Below are 8,679 nucleotides of genomic sequence, written 5' to 3'. Positions count from 1 at the left end.
AGAAGAATGTGTATTCAGTTACATTAGGATGGAATTTCTACATATATATGTAAAATCCATTTGGTCCTATGTGTTATTCAAGACCTTTGTTTCTTTGGGGATGTTGTGCTTATAAGATCTGTCATTTGTAGAAGGTGCTGTGTTGAAGTCTCCTACTATCAGTATATTATTATCTAATTATGTCTTAACTTTAGTTATTAATTAACTGATATACTTGCCTGCTCCCACATTAGGGGCATAAATATTCATGATTGTTAGGTCTTCTTGTTGGATAGACCCTTTAAGTATGATATAGTGTCCCTCTTCATCTCTTACTGCAGTCTTTGGGATAAACTTTAATTTATCTGATGTGAGGATTGCTACCCCAGCTTTTTTTTGAGGACCATTTGAATGGTAAATAGTTCTCCACCCCTTCACTTTCAGGCTGGAGGTGTTCTTAGGTCTCAAATGAGTCTCTTGTAGACAGCAAATGGATGGGTCTTGCTTTTTTATCCAGTCTGAAACCCTGCATCTTTTGATGGGATCATTTGGCCCATTCACGTTCAGAGTAACTATTGAAAGATATGAATTTAGTGTCATTGTAATACCTATTCAGTCCCAGTTTTTCTGGATTGTTTCTTTGGGCTTCCTCTTTCTTTTACAGGGTCCCCCTTAAGATTTCTTGCAGAGCCGGTTTGGTGGCCACATATTCTTTCAGTTTCTGCCTATCCTGGAAGCTCTTTACCTCTCCTTCTATCATCAATGACAGCCTCACTGGATAAAGTATTCTTGGCTGCATATTTTTCTTGTTTAATACCCTGTATATATCAAGCCAGCCCTTCCTTACCTGCCACGTCTCTGTGGTGAGGTCTGCTATTAATCTGATATTTCTCCCCCTATAAGTTAAGAATCTCTTGTCTCGAGCTGCTTTTAGGATTTTCTCTTTATCTTTGAAATGTACAAGTTTCTCTATTAAATGCCGAGGTGTTGAATGGTTTTTGTTGATGGAAGTGAGGGGTTCCTCTCTATCTCCTGGATCTGAATGCCTGCTTCCTTCCCCAGATTAGGGAAGTTCTCAGCTATGATTTGTTCAAATATGCTTAGTGGTCCTCTCTCTCTCTCTCTCTCTCTCAGCCTCTTCTGGAACCCCAATAAGATGAATATTCTTCCTTCTCGAGCTATCGTTTATTTCCCAAAGCCTTTCCTCATGGGTTCTTAGTTGTTTTTCTCTTTTTTACTCTGCTCTCTTCCTTTCCATCAACTTCTTTTCTATGTCACTCACTCTCTTCCACCTCATTAACTCTAGCAGTTAGAGCATCCAGTTTAGACTGCTCTCAGTTAAAGTATTTTTAATTTCAGCCTGACCAGATCTCAGTTCTGCAGTAAGAGAATCTCTAGAGTCTTTTATGCTTTTTTTTAGAGCCACCAGTAATTTCATAATTGTACTTTTGAAATGTATCTCTGCCATGGTATTTAAATCCACATCCAGCAAGTCTGTGGCAGAGAGTATTACTTCCAGTTCTTTCTTTTGTGGTAAGTTCTTCCTTCTAGTCATTTTGTCCAGGGCAGAGTGGCTGTATGAGTGAGCAGAGTCAAAAATATCAACCACGACCTAAGAAAAATACACCCTACATGATTCCAAAGAGGTCAGAGACCAGAAAATAAAAGAAAAACAAGAACAGAACAAAATAAAACAAAAGCACCACTAAAGTGAAAAACAAATTTTAAAAAATAGAATAAAAAAAAGAAAAAAGAAAAGAAAAAGGGGGGTGGTGAGGAAGTGGCAGTGGAGAGCGAATCTAATATAGTCTTACCGAGGGGACCTAGAGGGTGATCCTCTTGGTTCTGAGTGTATTTTTTCTGTATGTTAGAAGATCCTCAATTCCAAATTTATATAAGCCAGCAAAATTTATATAGAGACCCAACATTGACCACAAAAACAAACAAGATAAAAGGGGGGGGGCAGAATGGGAAGAAAGAATATAGTCTCACAGAATGAACCAGCACAGTGTTCCACTTGGTTCTCGGTGTGTTTTGGTCCATGTGTTAGAAGGTATTAACTTCCACCATTATAAAACAAAATATGACAGAAAAAAACAAAAAACAAAAACCCATAACTCATGTATCTACCAAAAAATTGAATATGTTGAAGGGAATCCAAAAATGAAGAATATAGCTAAGACATGTAATTGTAGAAATATGAAAGTCAAAAAGGAAAAAGCTTAAAAACAAAGAGTTGGTAAAATATTGTAGTTAAGGTAAGAAAAGAGGAAAAACTACTGGAAATTTTTAACCTGAAGGATAAATGAATCATAAGGGAAAAAAACCTCTAGTTCTATATACTATTTTCCCTCAGTCCTGGAACTTTCCAGGGCTGCTTGGTGAGTAAACTTGCTCTTCCCCTGTTCTTCCAGCAGTTCTGGGGGAGGGGCGTGCACGCGGAGTCTCAGATGTCCGTGCCTGGGCGAGGATGCCCTGCCCCGCCCCTTGCCGGTGGCCCCACTCAATGTGAAGCTGTTTATCCTGTGAGGCCTTTGTTCCCTAGAGGCTGTGCCTCTCCCGGTGAAAGGCGAAAAGAAGAAAATAAAAAATGGCAGGGCCCAGATTTCCAGCCCTGGAGCCAAGAGCTCCCCAGGAGCACCGAACCATAGTCTCCCCGTGCACACCGGCCTAGATGCTCCTGGGGGCAGGCGCAGGGGCACTGATCCGCACAAATTGAAGAACACCCAGCGGCAGGAGACTTCTCCACTGCCTGTGCCTCCCGGGTCCACCTCTCCCGGAGGGAACTGAGGACAGCCGCCTCCGGCGTTGCCAGGCTCTAGGGTAAGGGAGCTCCGGTGCCGGCCGCGTAACCAGCAGCTTCTCCCAAAAGCCCGGAGGGTTGCAGCGTTCAGGCCCTTTACCGAGATCTGACCGGTCTGCGGTGAGCTTCCCCCGGGGCGCCCCTATTCTTACTGTGTCTCTGGGAATATTGAGGCTTCGCTGCCCCTCGTGCACTTCTGCCCCTACTTCCCCGCTAAGCACTTTTCAGTCAGGGGAGACTCTTCCAGGCGCAGATTTTTAAAGTTCCCGCTTGTCTGGGGCCGGGCTGTGGTGCCCAGGCTTGCCGGGCTCCTTCCCCCACCCGTTCCCTTCTCCACCTTCCTACCTTGTCAGAAGCGGTCCTTTTCTCTCTGCAGCGTTCCAGCTGTTCTCTCTTTACCTCTCAAGTGGAATCTGTAGGCGTTCAGGACGTTTTGGATGTTATCCAGGTAAGTTGGTGGGACCAGATGAATTGAGGCCCCCTACTCCTCCGCCACCTTGCCTCCTCCCTCCCAGTTTACTAATGTTTAATGGAGTTATTAATATGATTTGTGTTTTGGCCTACCATTTTATTATTTGTTCTCTACCCCTGTTTTTCCTCCTTTATGTTTCCTTCCTTGTCTTCTAAAGTTTTTTTTTTAAGATTTTATTTATTTATTCATGACAGACACAGAGAGAGAGAGAGAGATAGGCAGAGACACAGGCAGACAGAGAAGCCTGCTCCATGCAGGGAGCCCAACGTGGGACTCGATCCCGGGACTCCAGGATCACACCCCCTGCGGAAGGCGCTGGGCCACCGGGGCTGCCCTTCTAAAGTTTTTAAATAATTTTAGAATTCCATATTAATTCTTCTATGGGCTTTTTATATGTGTCTTATTTTCTTCCCTAGGAATTACAATATACATTCTTAGCTTTTTACATTAGAACTTAGAACTTACTGAGAACTAAAATTGTGTAACTTTAAATAAAATGCAGACATCTTGCAACTATGTAGGTTCATCATCCCTTCCCATCCTTTATAATAACTTGTTATATGTAGTACATTCACATATGTTATAATCCCCATGAAACAATACAGGGTTTTTTTGTTTGCCTGCTTTTAAAAAGACATTTATTATAAAGAATGTAAATGGGAAAATACAAAAAGGTCTTTATATTTACCAATTATTTACCATCTTGAGTGCTCTTCATTCCATTCTGAGGATCCATGCTTCTATTTAACATTACTTCTCTTTAGCCTGCAGACCTTCCTTTTGCATTTCTTATAGTTCAAGTATGCTAGCAACTAATTCTCCTAGATGTCTTTCACCCAAAAAAATGTCATTTTGCCCTCATTCTTAAAGGATTTTTTTCAGGTAAAATTCTTGATGGCTTTTTCTTTCAGCACTTCAAAGATATTATTCCACTCTCTCTGGCCTCTATATATTCTTATGAGAAGTCAGATGTTAACCAAATCATTGTTTCCCAGTATATAACCCTTCCTTCTTCTCTTTCTCATTTCAAGATTTACTCTAGTTTGTTTGCTTGGTTTTTGTTCGTTTTTTTGTTTTGTCTTGTTTTTTTGCTTTTAAAAGTTTGACTATGATTTTTAAAAGATTTAAGATTAAAGATTAAAAATGCCTTTTTTTTTTTTTTTTTTTTTTTTTTTGCTTGTTTTCCTACATCATGAGTCAGCAAAGTTAAGCCTTTTAGCAAATTTGGGGATTTTCCAGTCATTATCTCCTCAGAGTCTCCTCTCCTTCTTTGATAATACCTAAAGATGCTATCATTTAACAGGTCCCTGAGACTCTGCTCAATTCTTTTCCAGTTTTTTTTCTTCTCTTAAAACATTAGACAATCTCCACTGATCTATCTTCAAGTTCATGGTTTCTTTTCTCTGTCATCTCCATTCTAATATTAATTCCCTCCAGTGAATATTTTCAAATAGTTTTATTTTTCCAGTTCTCCAATATCTGTATGATCCTTTTGTATTGTTTCTATTTCTGTGCATCTTTTCTATTTCTAGCAAACATTTCCTTTTATATCTTTGAGAATAGTTATAATAGATGTATAAAATCCTTATCTCTTGAATATAATCATCTAAGAAATCTTAAAGTATGGTCTACACTGATGATTCTTTCCTTAAAGCATGGGTTGAAAAATGATAGCCCACAGGCCAAATCCATCCCACATCCTGTTTTTGTATGTTTTGTTTTTTTTTTTGGTATGGCCCATGAGCTAAAAATGGTTTCTCATATTTTTTGAAGGATCAGTAAAAAAACAAAATTTTATAATCCCACATATGTATATTCTACAGAGACTATATGTTGTCCATAAAACCTAAAATATGGGCAGCCCCAGTGGCTCAGTGGTTTAGCGCCACCTTCAGCCCAGGGTGTGATCCTGGAGATCTGGGATCGAGTCCCACATCGGGCTCCCGGCATGGAGCCTGCTTCTCCCTCTGCCTGTGTCTCTGCCTCTCTCTCTCGTTCTCTCTCTCTCTCATGAATAAATAAATAAAATCTTTAAAAAATAAAAAAAAACTAAAATATTTCATATCAAGCCTTTTATTTCTTTTAAAGATTTTATTTGACAATAAGAGAGAGAGAGAGAGCAAGTAGAGCAGCAGAGTGAGAGGGAGAAGCAGGCTCCCAGCTGAGCAGCCAGCCCTATGTGGGGCTCCATCTCAGGACCCTGAGATCATGACCTGAGCCGAAGGCAGATGCTTAAGATTGAGCTACCACGACCCCCCATCAAGCCCTTTAAAGAAAAAGTTAGGGATCCCTGGGTGGCACACCAGTTTGGCGCCTGCCTTTGGCCCAGGGCGCGATCCTGGAGACCCAGGATCGAATCCCATGTCGGGCTCCCGGTGCATGGAGCCTGCTTCTCCCTCTGCCTGTGTCTCTGCCTCTCTCTCTCTCTGTGTGTGACTATTATCATAAAATAAAATAAAATAAAATAAAATAAGAAAAAGTTAGCCAACCCCTACTTTGGAGAATGGGTCAGAATTTCCTGGTTCTTCTGTCAGGTAATTTTGAATTATCATCTGTACATCCTAAAATATTAGGTTGTAGACATACTAGATTCTCAGGGCACCTGGGTGGCTCAGTTAAGTGTCTCTTGGTTTCAGCTCAGCTTGTGATCTCATGGGTCATATGATCGAACCCCACGTGGGATCCACACTCAACAAGGAGTGTGCTTCTCTCCTTCTCCTTTTCCTCTGCTCCTCCTCCTGCTCACACAGGTGTTTTATCTCTGTCTCTCAAATAAATAAATCTTTAGAAAGAAATACTAGTGTTGCTATGAACACCAAGTTTTGTTGTTGTTGTTTTATTGTAGTAAAATATACATAACACATTTACCATTTTAGCCAATTTTTTAAGTGCACAATTCATTGCATCAAATACACTCAGTATTATGCAAGCATAACCACTACCAAACTCCAGAACTATTTCATCATCCCAAATAGAAATCCTGCTAAACACTCCCTCCTCTCCTTCAGCCCCCAGTAATCATCATTCTACTTTCTTCTCCATTAATTTGGCAAGTCTATGTACTTCAAATAAATAAAATCACACCATAGTTGTCCATTTATGCCTGGCCATTTCCTGAGCATGTTTCCAAGATGAAAATCAAAACTATTTATGAAACAAAAATGCACATTTTATAAGTAAAAACAACTCAAGTTTAACACTGTAATCAAACAGCACCAACATCATCAATAACACATACAAAGCACCTTTTGCTGGAATCACTTCATTCATTCCTCACAACTGCCCTGTGAGGTAGGCTTTACAGATGAAAGAACCAGGTTCAGAGAAGACATAAGTCACTTGCTCAAGGACAGGCAGCTTGTAATATAAACATGCATACACAGGTCTTTCAACTCCATCCCCAAACTCCTGGTCCTTTTTATTTTTATTTTTTAATATTTCATTTATTTGAGAGAGAGAGCATGTGCACAGGAGCAGGTGCTTAAGCAACTGAGTCACCCAGGTGCCCCACTCCCAATCCTTTTTCATTGACAAGATCAGCGGCCTCCTAGCCCACTACCACTCCACTTATAAGGATGGTCAGGAGAGACCCGTGTGATAGGGAGAGCCAGAGAAGGCTCCAAAGACAAGAAGATCTTGAGACAGAACTTGATACGCTAGGGGCACCTGGGTGGCTCAGTGTGTGAGCATCCACCTTTGGCTCAGGTTGTGATCCTGGGATCTTGGGACCAAGCCCCACATCGGGCTCCCTCTGGGGAGCCTGCTTCTCCCTCTGCCTATGTCTCTACCTCTCTCTCTCTGTGTGTCTCTCATGAATAATACATAAAATCTTAAAAAAAAAAAAAAAATAAGAAGAAGAAGAAGAACCTGATAAAACTAGCTTTTGCTAGAAAGAAACACAACAGGCATTCCAGGCATCATCATGACTACCAGGGGCCTGGGTACAGATGAGCCTGGGTACTGGGCAAGGAGGAAAGAAGAGGGTATGGATAGGAACAGTGTGTATCCTAATCAAATTTGAGAAGAGATTAGAAGAATCTTACCTTTCATTCCATCTATAATGGATTATCTTAAACAAGGATCTTTATTCATTTTTTTCTGCTTTACCAGAGTATAGAGTTAAATAAAATTTCAGCTAAAAGCTACATGTGCCCCTAGAACTTCCTAGTTGGCATCAACTACTAGTCAGCACCGTCTTTTTCCACTGCATCCCAGACTGAGGCAGGATGTGGAAGGGATGAATATCACTTCACACACATTACAGCTAAAATCCTGACTGAGACCAAGTAAGCACTAAGTGAATCTGATTCATTTATTCGATAACTTATGCCATAGGGTACCTATGCCCTTAAGATTAATTTCCACAGAGCAGAAAATAATGAAAGCAAAAAATAGCTTCAGTTGTGACTGTTACCTCAACCATAATTTTTGAGAATTTGTTTCATCTTTTCCAAAAAAACATACTTATTTTTATTTTATAGAGGAAACCATCCTTAGGAAGAAAACTTATGATTTTGATCACTGTTTGGGGACAACACAGCTGAAGATCTAAAGACATTTAGTTTAACAATCACTCCTATTAAAGGAAGTTTTAAAAAAAAATGTTTATTACAAAAATAAGAAGAAATAATGACAGGCACGAAGAATAGATTTTTCAATCTGTGGATATCAACCATTCATAAGCAGAAAAATCATAATTTGGTATTAGTAAAACAGTGTCTCTATCAGGATTAAATAAGAAAGACTTTTGGACACCTCTTTATATCAACTGATGATACAGCAAAATAGTGCCAACAGATGAATCAGTGAAAAAGAAAAAGTTAAACTATCTTAGCCTCAGTGCTGGAAATCCAGTAACTTCTCATATCTGAACACCAAACACACCAAGGTTCATTTTCCCCCTAAAAGAAGTTCTCTTTGTCATAAACAGAATATAATTCATTAAAAAGAAATTTCTTAACCTTTAAGCCCTTGTAATTTGAAAACTGGAGGAAAGCATTTTAGTACACACTTAATTTTCTACACCAAAAAAAAGTCTTTTTAATAAAACTATTTTAAAAGGAAAGTTTAGACTGACACTCAGAATCTAAACACGAAGATTCACATTTCAACCCTAAGCTATTTATGATAAACACCTATTTAAGGAACAAAAATAAAACTTCCATGTCATTTTATGAAAGATGTAGGATACACAGCTAAGGCTATTATTTATGCCAAATACAAATCAGGTCCTTGGACCAAGCAGGAATTATAACATATTCAGACAGAACCACCCAAAAATAAAATATGCCTTCCTAAATATTTTTCTTTTTAGGAATGTCCAGTTTTGCTTGCTTCCTCTACTTAAGATGGTCCTACTCATTTGTTCCCAGGTAAGCTGACTATAAAGGGAGCCATCAAGCAATTGTTAAGGAACAATCATGGT

This window comes from Canis lupus, chromosome 6, assembly GCF_003254725.2.
Source record: "Canis lupus dingo isolate Sandy chromosome 6, ASM325472v2, whole genome shotgun sequence".
In the NCBI taxonomy this organism is placed as follows: domain Eukaryota; kingdom Metazoa; phylum Chordata; class Mammalia; order Carnivora; family Canidae; genus Canis; species Canis lupus.
The sequence above is the reverse complement of the archived record's forward strand: the minus strand, read 5'-3'. Positions refer to the sequence as shown.